The 19474-nt window shown below is 33.0% G+C and overlaps 1 pseudogene; it reads left to right on the forward strand.

The window, feature by feature from the left end:
• Positions 1 to 19474, forward strand: part of LOC149565892 (protein CTR9 homolog) — a 121519-nt pseudogene that overhangs the window by 85041 nt on the left and 17004 nt on the right.

The following is a 19474-nucleotide window of genomic DNA, read 5'->3' on the forward strand; positions in this document are numbered from 1 at the left end:
TTCCATTGATCAAAGACATAGAGTGCATGCCACTCAATATCTTCTAAAAAATTGGCACTTTTCTTAGCAGTATTGATCATATTAACTGCCAGAGATCGCATTCTCTTGTGTGCATCACCCATAGTGATGAGCACAAAAAACTCGCCAAGAATACTATTTACTAACTTGGGATAGCTGCTCTAAAACAACTAATCCTCATTCTGCAGAACATACAAACTGAAACCAAAATCACAAGATACAATTGTGGGCTGTCCAAACACATGCGATGCAAAAATCTTGCCAAACCTACCAAAAAAACCACATTTTTAAAAAATCTATAACCCAAATCATCCTGGCATAGATAATCATTTATAATAAAACAGAGTGTAATGAAAAAATTTGTACAAATGAAGAAGATAAGAAGATGCTACCAAATATTAGCAGTGAGTAATAAGACATTTTAGGATGACAAACTTTTAATATCTCATACTTTTCAATATGTTGATCATATAAGCTTTACTATTTGAATTCAAGAGTTGTCTCTAAAAATCTAATTTTGAAGTTTCTAACTGAATGCCCTAAGGCATTAGATAAGTTAGTAAAGAAGACTGAATTTTTCGTTCTTTTTTATGACAAACAAGAGATCTCAAAATCTTTTTCCAATATTGTGTGTATAGTTCTAATCTTTCAAAACATTTGTTTGAGAAAAAATGTTTTTATGAAAGTTATAAAATGTACGAAATAATAAGTCTGGTTAATGTGTTGAATTCTGTAAAACTCTTCAACAATTTTTTTCCTTTCACTTTCCTTTTCATAATCTCTGTAAGGATCAAAGATTATAGTGCAATATGAATAATTTTTTTGATATTTATGATTAATGCAAAATGAAGTAGCCATGGAAATTGCAAAAAAATATATCACCTGAAAGCATGGCCGAATGTGTTGCTTTCTAGTGTCACAAAACCGCCATCCAAAACCAAGTCATTATAAATGCCTTCAACAGCCAGCTTGTCATTATGAATGCTAGTTTCATCTCCAAGAAGGGGCTCTGCAATATAATGTAAAGATTAAAGAAAGGAAGTAAAAACAAGGGGAAAAAAACACCTTGGGTTTCAAGAACAAATCCAAAAAGAATGTTGTGAATGCACAAAGAGTTTGTCTAGCCTGGTATAGTAATTGTCATGTTTTTTAATACGTACACCCCTTATTGCTTGTCACGTCCTGCAAGACAACAACTTTGTTCACAGAGAAAATTTTTTATTGTTTTCTCAACATTCCTATTAAAATCCAATTGTATGAGGAGGGACTATCATTTCTTATTTTTGAATTTGACTATTCTTAAACTATTGAATTTGACTAAGGAAAGTGCAATTTCACACCATTTTCCATGTTGATGTTGAGATACAGACCTGTGCAATCCAATCTCCCAAGGAATAGATAGCACCATGTATTGCCATCTTTGCCAAAACAAGATTTGTCATAAAGCGATGTTAGAATAGTTACTAAAATGGTCATAAATTATGTTGTTATAGTAAAAGAATACTTTAACTTAAGAGAAAAAAACTATACAATATTAAAACATGATATCGTGCTTTAAAAACTAAAAAGGTACCTTTAACGAAGAACTTCATTTCGACTTGCTAATTGGTTGTCACTATTAACTATAAGCTTAACTTTAAAGTTTGAGCTTCACTTGATTTCGAGAATAGTTAAATATTCTCTACTTAACAGGGCCAACCACGTGAAGGTGGAAGCTCATTTGGCCCCTCCCCCTCCCCCCCCAACATCACTCTAAATTCCCCATTAACATTTAACAACATTCAATTCATCCATTTTTCAAATAGAACATTCAATCATTATAATCACATGATAACATTCATTAACACATAAAATTCATAAACACACAACATTCATGAATAATTCATTAACATGTAACATTCAAGAGTAAGTCATTCATGAATAATTCATTAACACAATATTCATTAACACCCAACATTAATGAATAATATTCATTAACACAATATTCATTAACAATATTCAAGAGTAAGTCATTCATGAATAATCATATCTTTTTTTCTTTCTTGCCGTTTCTTTTTTTCATAAAATTTCTAAGAGGAATATCAATGTCCTCCTCATCCCCATTAACATTTAATAACATTCAATTCATCCATTTTTGAAATATAACATTCAATCATTATAATCACATGATAACATTCATTAACACATAAAATTCATAAACACACAACATTCACGAATAATTCATTAACACAAAATTCATTAACATGCAACATTCAAGAGTAAGTCATTCATGAATAATTCATTAACACAATATTTATTAACAATATTCAAGAGTAAGTCATTCATGAATAATCATGTCTTTTTTGCTTTCTTTCCATTTCTTTTTTTCATATAATTTCTAAGAGGAATATCAATGTCCTCGTCAAGATCCTCCTCCTCTACTGGTTCTAACACATGTCTCCTCCTCATTCGTTCAGGAACATCATGAGGCTGCTACACCAAAGGGGGGTCCGCTGCAATAACAAGTACTTCATGAGGTTAAATTCCCACCATTTTATATTAGTGAATTATGAGTTTTTATTTAAGTAAAAGAACTATAAATCAAAAAATTAATTTAAAAGAACAAAACATAGATTTTCTTTACCTGAATGTGCCACATGATCTACCTGCTGATCAGTCTAAACATCCTCCGGCACTCGTTCAGCACGACATGATTCTATATGCTCAACACAAAAAGATTGCACCAAGTTCAATTAAAGATGTTAAATTTTATTAATAATTACATAATTAGTTTTAAATAACAAATGAGCACCTCCATCGACAGTACGATGCACATTAGGGGCTTCATGATGCTGCGTATGATCTGTGTTAGGATTAACAGGTTGCATTGCAATGTCATGCACATTATTATCAAATAAATTGTTGCTCAAGTATTCAATTTCTAATATATTTTTTGGCATATTTACCTATGCACATGATGCAGGAGACTACTTAGTTGGGGCAATGGAAGCTTGCCGTAGGCGTTCAGCCACCGTTGCATAGCCTTGCTTGAAGGCAATTTTTTTGTGTTCTTTTATGGCCTCCAAATTAAAATCAGCGCCCTGCATTTTTTTATTAATTAACAAAATTATTTGCATTTTATAAATAATTTTTCTTTGCAATTCATTTATTGCTACTTACAACGCGTGCTTTGATTTTTGAATATCCCCCAGAGCCAAGTCTGTGCCGCCCAACCTTTTCCAGCCTCGCCTTTGTTGCCTTTGATGTGTCCTGCAACCTATGAAAAGTTTGAAATATGTTAGATGATATAGATATAAAGATCAATACTAAATAGTGGATTATTATATATTTGTATGAAGGTTTTATCATAAAGTAGCATGTTCCACCAAATATATGAAAAAGGGGAAGAAAGTATAGCATCATACCTTTAATTGACATGTTTAATCATGCTATTTATCCATGGAGTTCATGCTATTTATCATACTAGAGTCTAGACATGTTCTGCTTTGCATCACCATTTATTAAAATTGTTTAAGTTTTAATGCATTTATTTTCTATACTTTTGAAGGCGTTCTCATTTGGTTACTAATGTTGTATATTGTGATGTAGATTGCAATTGAGACTGCATCATTCTCCAAATATGTTGGCTTTACAGGTGTCCATCTTGGATGGATAGTTGTTCCTGATGAGCTTCGATTCTCTGATGAATTCCCTGTTGTAAATGATTTCAATCATATCATGTGTACTTGTTTCAATGGTGCATCTAATATTGCACAAGCTGGTGGATTAGCTTGCCTTTCTCCAGAAGGGTTAAAGGTAAGAAGTGCTCTTCAAAACGGTTGTTTTGACAGATATGTAATATCCAAGTTTTTGTTGTGTCATATTTTATCATTTTCAAGTTTTTTTTTTTGATAAGAGACATTGATAAGCTAGCAAAAGGAAAATAAAGCACTTATTGATAATTTACCTTATCTATTCTTTATCAATGATTAATTAACTTACCTAATTTGTATGAATCATACTTGTTCTTGCTGATATGAAAAGAAAAAACAATATATCAAAAAAGAGTCATTGATAAGGTAGCTGTTGTCAAATTTTCTTTGACCTTTCCTCTATTGGATTGAGATTGCTTATTATAAGAAAGCATGGTTTTGGTCACAGATATCTGCAAAGTTGTAGGGAATTTTATTTGAGACTAAAATAATGATCGTTCACTTTAACTTGCATTAGTGCTAAAATCTTTCATATGATGATTATTAATGTGGGATGCTCAATTTTGTTGCAGGCCATGCATGGAGTTGTTGAATTTTATAAAGAGAACATTAGAATCATTGTGGAAATATTTACTTCACTTGGGTTTGATGTCTTTGGAGGAAAAAATGTGCCAGATGTATGGGTTCGATTTTCTGGTCAAAATTCATGGGATATTTTTACTGAGATCCTTGAGAAAGCACATATAGTTACAACTCCAAGAAGTGGGTTTGGACCCGCAGGTGAAGGTTTTATAAGGGTGAGTGCCTTTGGTCACAGAGAGAACATATTAGAAGCTTCATTTGTCAATATATCTTATGTAAGATTTATGCCCAAATTGAGATTGAGATTTATAAGCAATTGTGTCAACATATGAATTACATACCTTTCATATTTACAATAACAAAATTTAAATAGAAAAATTGAGGATTATGCGTGGTAGTATGTTGGAGAAATAACTCCTATTTTAGGGATTTTGACAAAACAACATAGTGAGAAATATTGAATTCAAAAGGATGAGAATGTGAAGGAACAAGAGGTGCATGTGAAGGTTCAAATCACATGAAAATTCATTTGTACACACCGTGAATTTTTTTGTACATTATGTTATATTTTAAGAGTGCTCCCCCAAGGTAGATGTGTTAGGCTTGGTACTTTGTCTCTTTACTTCATTGATATATTTGTTTGAATCAGTCTACACACAAATAATTAACATGTTACCAAAGATGATATGCCTTTTGTGAGCTTGCAAGGAGCTAAGGAATAGAAGAGAAAGATTGGAAGTAGGGTGATATCAAGAAAAATCTCTTAATGAGTTTCCATCTTTAGAGTTTCCACAGGAGAAAAAGTAGGGATTCCCTAAAAAGGATAATCTATTGGTTGGGTATAGACACATAATCCATGTGATCAAAGCTTCAGCAGCAATGGAAAATACTAAAAAAGAAGAATGGATTTTAGATGTGGTGGAAACACTCAGCTTTAAATTCTTTAGGATTCTCAGACTACATTGTTATATGAAGATAGAGATTAGATTTTGTGATGCTTCACACTTAAATCTGATGTATAATGTATATGCACTTCTTTTTTGATATGCAACAAAGCACAAAATGGAATTGATGACAGTATAAAATAAAAATCACTAACGACAACATTATATACTGTTATCATAGTTAACAGAATACTACAGAATATGGGATTTGATATCTTCAATGATGGATTTCATCAGGATTTACATGCAGATTAAGTGCAGATTTGATGCACACATGACCCAAAAGAAAACAGGGGATAGGAAACTCAAGATAGCGAGCAATTATTGTAAAAGAAAGGGAAAGTCAACAAGTATAGTGGTCAAAGCGTTGCCTATTTTTATGACTCAAAATCTAACATGGTACATCATATCACAAGATTCATTTTTCACAACTTTGAGTAGGAATTTCTTAGTTGAATTCGAGTTTGAGTTCAGCGAAGATAAATTTTGAGAAAAGAACCCATAGGAGACATAGGCTCTAAAATTTGTCACTAAATATGAATAAAGGGCTTCATTTTGTCAATATATCTTATGTAGGATTTATTCCCAGATTGAGATTGAGATTTATAAGCAATTGTGTCAGCATATGAATTACATACCTTTCATCAATAGATAGATTAAATTGAGCTAGTTGAAATTGTTGATACTGAAGTTGAACCCTAAATTTGCTCATTAATGTACTAGTAGTTAATACTATTGCATACCTTATTGGATTTTCTGGTGTACTTTCTTTTGGACATTGCCCTTTCTCCTTTGCATCCAAAATGAACTCATTTCAGTCCCTCACTGAAACAAAGGGAGGACGCTTGTACTTCAAGTTTAGGACAAGGCTCTTTCTATATGTGTCCCTCACAACCTTAAGATGTCTGGCAGCTTTTTGTAACAATTTCTTATGATCAAAAATATTACTACCAAACTCATGCTCTATATCTTTGATGAGCTCATCTTTTGATTTTTGAGATTGGTAGTTCCACCTTTTAAGAAAAAACACAAAATTGTTAGATATAGCTAGTATAAGAAAAGACTCGAATGAAAGGAAAAATGTTGCACCAATTAATGATATGAAAAAAAATAGTGGGATAAAATTAGTTCAGTTATGATGTACAACAACCTAGTACATATGGTGGGCCCAAATCTTCGTAGTTTGAGGTCATAAAGCCTCCTATAAAATGTATCGTTTCCTGCAAAAAATGTCATGGGATAATTAATAGTAAAAACCATTAAAATGAATCATATGAAAGAAGACTCCCACTTTTGGTTCTCTGTAGAAAAATTGGTTAGTATCTTCTATTGAAAGCATGAAATTGCAATGTACTAAATTACTAAACTAGAGAATTACTAGTATAGACAAAAGGTCATTGATAATTCAGATGATCCTACCAAACCCCTAATTAAAAGGAACACTAAAGAAGGTCATGAGGCATCACTCCACATCAAAGGCCCTTGCATTCACCACTTCCTATCATGTTTACATCTTGCAAGAAAATCCTTATTACAATATAAAAAATAATTATTTAAAGTACATGGAATCTTAGGACATTTCAAAGGCATTAATTCATTATCATCAATCAACAATGATGTCTCCATAGATCCCATGCTAGAAACAGGGGTAGCTCCAGGAAATGATGGTGAATTATCACCAATAGATGCACTATGATTTTCATTTGGCGGCATACCAGATGGTGCATCTCCTACCACAAAAAAAATAATACACTATGTGATGCATCCCAAGATTAAAGTACATATTATCAACTCATAATTAACACAAAACCAAATATAGAAAAATAAGGATTTACTAGCTAGATGTCCCCTTGTTGCCGACATTGCAGTCAGCAATCTCGTACGGGCATCTGTCAACCTCGTAGGAGTCTCCTGCACTAGATGACTTGAACAATACATTGTTAGCAAAGACATTCTAAAATAATAAAAGTAAGAGTTAAGAAGTTTTGAATGTTCAAAATAAAAAATTCCTTCTAACTTGTCAACTAAAAGATTATTTTACCAGTGGCAGCCGGAGCTCTGCTACTACCGGCCTCACCGCGTTGTCCTTGACCAGGTTGTGGATCAATTGCCAAAAATTTCTGTATAACAAAAATTTAGTAGTTAAAGTTTCTTACAACTCTTTTAAAAAATTACATCAATAAAGTATTTTTGCACATATTACATATTTTACTTCACAACATAAAAGATTATAAAATATAAATCTTTATTGAACTTTTGTTATAACTAAATATTCATTGGAGCTTACTTCATAATGCTGAGCTTGCGCTTTCAAATCTGATAGCTTCTTCATCATCTCCTCGGGTTCCATATTTGCCTCATCCAAAAATTTCATTGCTTCTATATTAATTTTTCTAATTTTTTTCTTCAACATTTTTATGAAATTGGGAGTATCAGCAATATCCTCTTTAGAATGCATAGCTAGTGGCTCAATGCTTACTGCTACTGCTTTACACTTATCTTGAACATCAAATTGTGAGAGGAATATCAGTAAAACTATCATAAAAATTCAAAAACCGTAAATAAAATAACATAATAATATAACATTTTTCAACTATCTAATTTGTACAATTTCAAAAAGGTTTACCCTCACTGAAGAAGGGGTGGGAGTAGCATCCTGGTGACCTCTATCATTTGTCGGATCCATATCGTCCTGTCACAAAGATTAAACATAAAAAATTTAGCTAACTGAAAGCAATAGATAGCAAAAAAAACTTATTGAAAAAATGGTAAATAGTACTTACAGCCCTCATGATAGTAACTTTGTTTGTATTTATGTGATTTAAATGGTAATCAATTAGCAGTTTTTCCGCTGCACTTATTGATTTTATTGCACAAACAAAAACTTCATTCCCCTCACGCGCCTCAAATATGCAATTGGGTTGCTTACTAGTTGAAGAAGGTCACGTACTATTTATAAAACTTATAATATTACCTATTTCTTTTGGTCTCCCATCAATGTACATAGAAAATATTTTAATTTGATCATTTTCTTTCCGTTGTATATAATTAGTTGATACCCAATACCTACACATACTTTTTTTATATCAAACAATCTACATCCAATCATTGTAATTGTAACATAGACCAACATACTTGAACAATTTGACAACTTTGTTGTAACATAACTTTATCCCATCCATGGAAAATAGGCCCAAACCATGTAATGAGAATGGAGCAATGCAATATATCCTCTCATTAACACAAAAATCTGTGTTAATTGGAGGTAGCTCATTGGGTATCCATTCTTTCTCAATGTGTGAGTACCGAAAGGGCACCTTGATGTCGCCTTTGGTCTCATCATCATAAGAACATGACCCCCCATTAGCAAGGAAAAATTGCATGCATTTATCAAATTTTTTTCTATTCTTTTGACCTCTAGTTGATCTCCCTCTTTTAGCCGTACTACATGTAGAGATTTCATCTACCATTTCCTCATTTCTCTCATTCGATGTAGATAGATCTGACAAGTACCTATTTGGTGGGTCTTGAAATCCATCAAATGGAAAGTGAAAGTGACATATATAAAATGTAGTAAGTTGAAAGTGATTATACAATTATATTTCTATGTGGACCTTCTTTGTCTATATATACATTATATGATTATATAATATGTCTATTTATAACATATGTGCTCAATGATAAACAAGAAGAATATAAGAAAATTATGTTTATTTATTGACTTATACCTGCTGATCCATGTCACTGTGCACAATCCATGCCAAATGGGTCAAATCTCCTGTAGTCAATTGACTGTTTGCAAAAAGGGTGACAATCAGACACAATATAAATATTGGTAATTATAAATAACATATGTTGCAATCATTAGAAATGAACACAATAAATATGTAATCAAATTTCCTAAATATGTTAATCATTTACCTTGAGTTAGCTAAAAATTACATGATACATGTTTGCTACAAATAACTTAGAAGACAACATGAACAATAGGCAACATCGCAAACATGAACAAATTTCCCTTAAATATGGAATGCAAGATTGCCAACAGAAGGGGTGACAATGTACCTGTAGTCAATTGACTATTTGCAAAAAGGGTCATAATCAGACACAACATAAACATTGGTAACTATAAATAACATATGTTGTAACCATTAGAAATGAACACAATAAATATGTAATCAAATTTCTTGCATATGTTAATCATTTATCTTAAGTTCACTAAAAATTACATCATATGTATATGCTACAAATAACTTAGAAGATGACATGAACAATATGCAACATCGTAAACATGAACAAATTTACCTTATATATGGAATGCAAGATCGTCAATAGAAGGGGTGACGATGTTTGTAGTCATTGATTATCTTCTTCTTCATCATCATCATCATCATCATTGCTATCATCACCATCATCATTGCCATCATCATCGCCATCATCATCACCATCATCACCATCATCATTGCCATCATCACCATCGCCATCATCATCATCATCATCACCATCATCATCATCATCATCACCATCACCATCATCATCATCACCATCATCTTGATCTTCATCATCTACTTCTTCATCATCTTCAATATCTTCTTCTTCCATAACATTATACTTTATCGGCCTTCCTCTTGGATCATGTCTAACAACAAATGACCAACCCTATTTCTTTGGAACCTTTGAGTAAAACACTTGCTCACATTGGCTTGGAAGAACATAGGGCTCATCTCCAACTGGCTCAAACAACCTTGTATTGATCATTGTAAATCCATTATCATGTTGAATAATCGTTCTATCTGGATCATTTTGATTTAGTCGTAACCTGTACCATTTGATGACGAATAGAACTGCTTTGAAGGTGTTAAATTCACACTCAATTATATCATCCAAGATGCCATAGTATTGATTTTGAGATTGTTGAGGATGTATGTCATTTCTAGATGATATATTGGTGACCTCAAAAATTGCAGTTATCCCAAAATCACAAGTTTTCTTTGTGTCATCCAACCTTTTAATGCAGAATTTGTGGCCATGATAGTACATAGCTTTGTGGTGCTTGACCTACAATTTTTGAAGTGTGTGTAAATTATTTGCATCGTGAGTTGATATGAAACATACGTCGAGTTATGATCATTAATAAATTTCTACGTACCTCTCCACCTCTTAAACCCTTTACTAGATCAACTACCATCGGCATAACATTGGAATCTCCATTACGATGAGCTTCTATAACCAATGAAGCAACACCTTCCCATGTTAATGAGCAATCATTTTGTTGACATCGTTCAATCCATTTTGTCATCCAATCAAGATTGTTTGCAATATACAAATGTATTGCATCCCACTCTCGACCACCTATTTCAAAAAAAAAACACCAATTAAAAATAGCTTATATTGAAGATTTATATGAATTAATTAACTACAATAACATCTTAGATTTGCCTCTCACTTTCCTCGATCTACCTTTTCCCATCAAGTACTCCCCTTTGAATTTGTTAACTGAGTTGGGATCCCAAATACGATCTACATGGATGTTTGCTGCAAACTAAGGAAGATATTCAGTAATGTACACCATGGTCTGGTATACCATATATCCCTCCACCATAGAAGCCTTGAGATGTGCTCTCTGTCGAACCAAGCCTTTCAAAAATTTCAAGTGCCTCTCAACCATCTACATTGACCTGGTTGGTACAGGTCCACACAATTCAATCTCCTCAACTTGATGTATGAGGTAGTGTTCTTGTGCATTGAAAAAACTTGGAGGTAGACACTTTTGCATTTCACACATCAGAAGAGGAATTTTTCTCTTCCAATATTTTATATCTTCTTTATTGATTTCTTTAGATGACAACCACCTCATGTATTTTCCAAGATCATATATAACCTATTTGACATTGTTGGCAAAGTGGTGTGGGAGAGATAGAGGTAGAACGTACTGCAATATTTGTAAAATGATCTTGTCAATATTTTATAAAAGAATGCAATTGAAACTACATGCAGTATATAAATATATAATGAATACAAAATAACATGAATTACCTTAATAAATGTATGCCAATCGTGTGTTTTCAACCCTGGCCCAAATTCACTTTTATTTGGTATGACATTGTTTATGTTCGCATAAAATCCTGTGGGAAATCATTTTTTTTTTATGACTTCTTTTATAGCATTGCTCTGCTGCTCTAACAATAACCAACTAAGGGCACTTGTATCAATCCGGTCTCCATTGTTATTTGGTCGAATACCATTTTTCATTGCATGGTTGGATTATTCAATGTCACTACAAGTTTTGACAATTTGATCTTTGTCATGCCTTCCATCCAAGATTTTCCATAATTTCTTTGCTACATTCTTTCCAATATGCATAGGATCAAACAAATGCACAATTGGGAGTTGCTCGTAGTACGGCAACCTAGTAAATTGCGTAGGATAAATTTTTAGTCCTTTTGAAAGTTGGACATTGATGTCTTGATGACCTTCACAACCATCAATCACATCATCAGTAAACAAAACACAATATCGAAATATAAATTTGAAACAAAAAGCATCAAATGTAATGACATTACCTTGATGATTTATTTTATTGTATGCCAACTTCCATAGGCGAGGTGTCATTCTCTGTGGCTTTGACATAGTCTCTTCTAGACCATTGAAAAGATGTTTTTTAGTAATTTGGTACTTATGATTTCTATGCAGAAAGTGCCTATTCTCATCAAACACATGCTTTCTTAAACTTTTTGAATGACGAGATTTTGTCTTTGGACCACAAACTGGACATGCAAATTTACCCTTTGTCTGAAGACCTACAAGATCGTGTATAATTGGATTAAATGTGTTAACTTTGACATACCAAAAAAGAGGTGTCAAAAAGAGAACATACCACAAAAATGTGTTAGCCCAGGGGCATCGTGTATTGTCCATACAAGCATTGCATGAAATTGAAATTGTTTTTGTCCTATTGGTCTACAAATGTCATACATAGTAACCCCATTCCATAACACCACCAACTCGTCGATAAGGGGTTCAATATATATGTTGATATCTTTGACTTGGTACTTACCTAGTTGAATGAGCAAAAACATTACATAATTATTTTGACCATTTGATGGATTAGTAATAATAAATTAATTTAGATGACCACTAAATCAAAAAATACCTGGAACAATCAGTGTCAACATTATGTGCTCTCTCTTTATGGACAACCAAGGAGGTATGTTATTGTTGATAACAAAAATAGGCCACACTAAGTAAGTAGATCTCATCTCTCCATAAGGATTGACACCGTCTGCTGCCAATGAAAGCTTGAGATTATGAGGTTCTTCTTTAAAGTGTGGCCATTTTTCCTCTATTTCTTTAAATGCCGAACCATCTACAGGCATTCGCATAATGTCATCTTGACTTCTATTGCGTGCATGGTAATCCATAAATTGTGCCAAGCTATTGCACTTGAATAATCGTTGCAGACGTGGAATAATGGGAATATGTCGAAGAACCTTGCAAGGCACCTTCTTTGTTAATTGATCTGATTGATATCTACTGATATGAAAAGTAGGGCATTGTGTTGCAAATTCATGATGTTTATGATATATAATATGATCATTTGGACATGCATCTATTGTTTGATACTCCATTCCAATATCTTTCATGATGGCAAATAATTCTCGGTACGAGCGAGGTAGAATGTTTGATGGTGGTAACAAACACTCACCTATCAACCTATGACCAAAAATATAATTTCTTAATTTAAAGAATATTAATTGCTACACGAACCCAATGTTAATTGTAAGGGAACTACGAGTAAAATAATGAAAGAAGATAGCATACCTTAACATACGTTTCATTGCTACATTGGATAAACCATTCATAACCTTCAAGTTCACCAATAGCAATGCAGTGGCAAGAAGAGTTGTTTTGGAGCCTTCATATAGGGACTGGTGTGCCTTCTCAAGTAAAGGTACATCAAACTCTGCATCATTATCACCATCATCATCATCATCATCATTATCATCTTGATCATCGTGATCATTTTGATCATCGTGATCTTCATCATCCTGATCTTCTTCCATGGTATCATTACCTTCTACTTCAATATTCACACCTCCATGTTCCCTCGTTTGGAAATCCACATTCTCCGAATTGTCATGGTCCATAACATAAAACTTAGGGATGTTGACCTATATGAAAATGATGACCTTATATTAACCATGACCATGATGTCATCATCAAATCATGTCTTATGTAATTTATAAACTATTAAAATACATACCAATGGGCAATACTCGTTTCCCCCTTCAATGTGACCATGTTGCCTACAATATTGCTCAGCTGTTGTGATTAGATATCTTTGAGTCTTTAAGCCCTTACACATTTTGCAAGGACAATAACATTTTCCATCACCTTTTCTTTTTAAGTTAGACCACAGTCTAGCAATTGTCTCCCTATTTTTTTGTGTGTTGATATTGTCAGACATGGTCTTTCTTGAATGGAATGACTCGTTGGTGGAAGAAGGATGATTTGTTTGCAACCTGCAGATGGAGTAGTAAGAGGAAGACACATATAAAAAGGAGTTAGGTCTCTGAACCAAGTAGGAGTTAGGACATGCTGGAGTGGGGTCAGCCCAAGATATTTTGGAATCTTGAAGAACCTGGTAAAGGGTATCTGGAAAGGTGAAAATAAACAAGTATTTTTACAGCTACAAAGGAGGAATCGAGAGCATTATAAATAATGAAGAAGAAACTTAAATCCATACAACTTCACCTCTATTTACAATTTGACCTTTCTGCAAGTGAAATATGACAATATACAAAATTTCCAATCACATTTTCACTTAAAAAAGAACACCAAATATACCTTTGCTACAATATCTTCTTTAAATTCTTCGCTATCAGATTCTTCAGAACTGCAAGCTCCTGTGCAGAAAAAAGATGAGATGTACTAAGTAATTTTTGATGGGCAATATTTAAACAAATCAACTATCAAAAAAACAATTTATGAAATTCAGTTGCTTTATTATGTATTGAAGACTTGGCAAGATGTTCCCAAGTCTATCTATAGAATGCCTATCTGCATGGTTGTTTGCAAATAGTCTAGTATGGTGCCGCTTTTGAACAACAAAAATGTCACTGGGGCTAGTAATTTGGCTCAGGAGATGCACAAGCCTGTTGACACCACAGAACTTTTAGTTCATCATATAGCATTCAGTTGTCTTCTTTAACAAAATCCAAAGAGAATACAAACAAACTAATGAGTCGTGTCTATCTCAATTGAATAGCAAGTACTATAGTGAGTATTAGGAAATTGACCTTGCGAATAGCATCTAGTTCATAAAGTATTAGGAAAGTGAGCTTGCTAATTAGTTTAACATAGATAGGTGAACAGAAAATTCATAATAAAAATTTGATTTTTTTCCACACTTGTTCAAACCATATAATGAAACAACAAAAAATGAATAGTATACAAAGACCATATTGTAGGCAATCCAAGTTGAAAGTGAATAGATGACCTTTATGGGGTGTTGTACCAAGTGGAGCAAGTATGTGAGAGCTTGAAGATGAAGGGCTCCTATTTTGGGGCCAATATTTGGTGGTTTCGAGGTGCCTAGGGAGAACCTTTGATGCTAAGCCTTAGTTATGTAGACTTTGGCAAATCTGGTAAGCTTTCTATGAGTTTGTACCTGTTGTATCAGCAACCACTATGCCCTATTCCAGACCTCCAGTATTCTAATTGACATCAATTATAAGTGTGCATCTAGATGTTAGCTACAATTTATTGGGGTGGCTTTTAGTGTGTATCAGTCTAATTTGACATGTGTGATGGCAGTATCAACGTGTTATCAGAATCTTAAATTATTTAGAAGAGGTGTAGTTCAATGGGTAAATGTTCGGTCATTGTGGGAATGGTATTCTATGCTTTCTGTTAGGTTAATTTGTGTTGTTACAGCAGTCTGATTTTATAATTTGAATGTTGTATCAGTTTGTTTCAATAATGTTCTTGTTATTTTTCTATATTGTAATGCATCTCACTATAATGTCCCCTTTTTGACATGACATTCAATAATAAAAATAAAAAAGTAAAAATATAAAAAATTAAAATAACATGTAATATAATTATAATTTAATTAAGTTTGGTGAATGATCAAAATGAATGCAATAAAGAGTTATGAGTATTGAAGGATTAAGATATAAAGGAGAGACCATTCTATGAGAAAAGAACATGAAGGAAGCAAAGAATCATTTGGAAATAAATTATTATTCCGTGAGGCAGCAATGAAGGGTGGTGACTCAATTCCTTTTGAAGGGTGGAAATTATTTTATAAATAAAATATAAATGGAAGATCAATAGAAATTCACCATCAAATTTCATTTCATTCAACTAGATACAAAATCAGAAATCCATTCAAGAATCAATTTATGAAATCATTACACACCAATATATCAAATCAGCATTCATTCAATCATCACTATCAACATTTGTTAAATCATCAATCCTAAATCCATCAAATTAAACCATTCAATTGTCCACCTATCATCAATTGGGAATCAAATATCAAAATAACCAAACAATCAAACTAGCAAGCAAAAAATCAGTCACTTATACAGGCAAATATCAACTATTCGAGTATCAACCATTCTAGCATCCAATCATTTAAATATTTATAATTAAGAAATCAATTGGTTAAGCATTCACCCATCAATCCTTCAAGAAATGATAATAAAGAGAAATCAAACAATTGACAATGATCTATCAAATACATCAAGATATCGGTTTTGAATTCTAGTTAGTACTTGCAAAATGGACAGGTTCTGGGCCCATAGGGTAGGCTAAGGAATTGAGGAAATATTTATGATACATATTCCACAAAAATTAGCATAATTGGTATAAATACTAGGTCGTTACTGCAGAGCGTAAAAACTGGTTGATTAGGACATTTAGCAATTCCCGATTTGGGTACTCCATTTCAATTTGTTTAAATTGTTTTGTCCAATATAGGTTGATGCTTTTTAGTTTCAACGTTGAAACCCAAAGTGTCATATTTGGTAGGCATGTTTGTTCTTATAGCCTTAAATTCATTGACTGTGATTTTAATAAAAATCTACGGCAAGACTTATTTTTCAAATGCATGATGAGAAACGATTTCCACATTGAAAAGTTTTATGAGAATTCCTAGGTTCAACAGCTATGTCTTTTCTAGGGCTTCTAGCATCTCTTCTTTTGAGCTTATGCAAGTGACAAAGTATGAGAAGGGTAGACTTTAGCAATGGCTATTGCTTTTTTTATTATTCCATTGTTTATTATTTTTCTTATCTCATATCTATGTTTATTTTACATTTTTTCATTTCCACGTAAATTGTGGCCTGAGGGGCCACACCTTTTTATACTGATTTAAGAAAAAAGGTCACACATAAGGGTGCATCTATAGCTAACTACTTAACATCTAGAATCATATTAACAAAAAGGTTCGTATTCATTCTCAAACATATTAAATTGTACATCAGCATAGCCACCAGAGCTAGCCTCCAAGAGCAATCTAGAAAATTTCCACTATTCAGAAGGGTGACAAGAATCATAGACCATCTTGCAAAAATCATTTTCCACACCGATACACAGGCTTTCTGAAGAGTATAGAGAATAGCCCAAGCTCCCATCTAATTTTTAGAATGAGTACTTAAGGAAGTAGAAAAGAAAAACTAAACAGGGCTTAAAGTTCCACCACTAGTACCACCCATTCCTGTTGGATGTGGATTACTCCTTGAAAATCCATCTATATTGATTTTGAGGAAATCATTTGGGAGGGGAGACACTAACCTAAATGGTTCACTTTCTTGACTTGCTGAACTCTGGGACCAAACCTATTTTGTGAAGAAAGAGAAAAGCATTGATCCAAGTGATTAGCAATGTGGAGATCCAAATGAATAGTTAACTAAGATAGCTCTTGTTTCGACAGACCACCCTCTCATGAAATCTCATTCATATTATAATCTTGCACGATCTTATCATAGAAAAGGTGATTATGAAATTGCTGGCCGCTACTGCATGGCATCAGTCAAGGAAAGCCAGAAGCCACAGGATTTTGTGTTGCCATACTTTGGGTTGGGACAGGTTAAATGAAATTGGGAGGTCTTAAGAGTTCTCTCTCAAATTTTGAAAAGGTTCTAGAGGTTCACCCTGAGAACTATGAGAGCTTGAAAGCTATAGGCCATATATATGCTCAACAAGGGCAACGAGAGAAGGCTTTGGAAATTCTAAGAAAGGCAACTCGCATAGATCCACGTGATGCTCATTCCTTTATTAACATGGGTGAGTTATTGATATCATCAGACCCCAGTGTAGCCTTAAATTCTCTTAACACAGCAAAGTCTCTTTTGAAGAAGAGCAGAGAATATGTACCCATTGAATTGTTAAACAACATTGGGGTTCTTCATTTTGAGCATGATGAACTAGATTTGGCTCAGCAAACTTTCATGGAGGCATTAGGAAATGGTGTTTGGGTTGAATTCATCAATAAAAGCCCCAGTATCAATTCTGAAGTTTTTCCTGTGTGTTTAAAGGATATGGAATTCTTCCATCGACTAGAAGAAGAAGGTGTTTCACATGAGTTTTCATGGGATAAAGTGACAACACTATTTAAATTGAGTTGCTTTTTCAATACTATTTAAATATAATTTAAAATATGAATTTATCCATGAGAAATCCAATGAATAGGTGCTCCTGCATCATAGACGGAGATGTTGATGCAAGGTATGATGTTACTGACTTCCCTCTCAGCGCCCTAGCCCACCAACTCATACATGAAACCATGGGACAAAAAAGAAAAAATGTTGGATTTAAAAGCTTTCCTGATCAGTTATTAGGAGTATGAACGAGGTTTGCATGTCAGATTCGAATGAAGCCCTAAGATTCATTCAAAGCCCCCACACCAATATCGGCATGGAGGCTTCGAGTGAAGCCCCTTGGGACTTTCATTCAAAGATTTGGCTTCATTTGAAGCCCCTAAAATTTAGCTTCCCCACTTTCCATCTGATTTCTTCATTATGGAAAGTGGGAACCATTATTGAAGCCCTACCCAGGAACAAAATTTTATCACCTAATTTTCCTTTTGTTGACTTCATGATCTTTCTATGAAGCAAATAAAATAATAACTAACATTTTCTATGTTTCAAACTTCTATGTTGACTAAAAAACATCTGCTAAAATAACTTTATTTGACAAATTCCATTAAAAAATTATAACCTTTTTCAACCTAGACTTATATTAGACATTTTATAAGTTACACTAGATTAACATGTTTAAAAGTAACTACACACATCTAGATGTATGCACTACATAAGTGTGCGATAAAAATATATATGTATTTTTCAATCTATCTTGACATATGTTCATAATCACTCGTATGAAAAGGAATGTATTCAAATATTTCAAGCTCATCTTTGTCATTTGGCTCCCCAAAAATGTGCATACAAGTAACAAAATATTATAGAAAGTCAAGTATTCAAACTATTTGCTAAATGTTACAAGAGAACGATAGATCATTCATTGTTGAATATATAAAATATTTCATATACCACAGAATAACTATTTTATAAATGAAAACTTTCATACATGGGATGAAGCATTCTGGTTGTTTGAAAGTCTATTGGACATTGTGAGCTTGCATAAAAAATATCACAATAGTCCTTGAATGCTTGAATGTTCTTTTTTCACCTATAAGTAGTGGTGAATATAGAAATAATGAGACATTTTATTTAATCTACTATATGGATTTGAAGCAAACAAAATTATTATAGCAACTCAATGCAAAGGAAAATCAATATATTTAATTTAAAATAGTCTAAATGTGTTCATACAAAAACTATAAATGATTATCCCTATTTAATTGATCTTTATATATTCCTAGTTTTTCAGCTAATGACCAGCCAAATGAAGCCCATAAAGACAACAAGACACAATTTATACCCAAATTAGCATTTTAGAATATTATGAGTGAACCACTTTTCTTTCTTTGTAGCCTATTTTATCTTGGAAATAGGATACCAAATCATGTTGTTATCCTTGATTTATAATCTTATCCTAGTTGATATTTTCTAACGAAAAATTCAATAATCTATTTAGATAACTTGTCTTTTATAGTGTTAACCATTCTCCAAAAATACATATTTTTTTTCTAAAAATATCTTTGAACTCAATGGAAAGCTCATGATTCAACTACCTCTTGTCTCCTATTGAGGTATTTTGGGGATGATA

This window comes from Cupressus sempervirens, chromosome 3 (assembly GCF_028749045.1).
Source record: "Cupressus sempervirens isolate cs-2001-9-10 chromosome 3, ASM2874904v1, whole genome shotgun sequence".
NCBI lineage: Eukaryota > Viridiplantae > Streptophyta > Pinopsida > Cupressales > Cupressaceae > Cupressus > Cupressus sempervirens.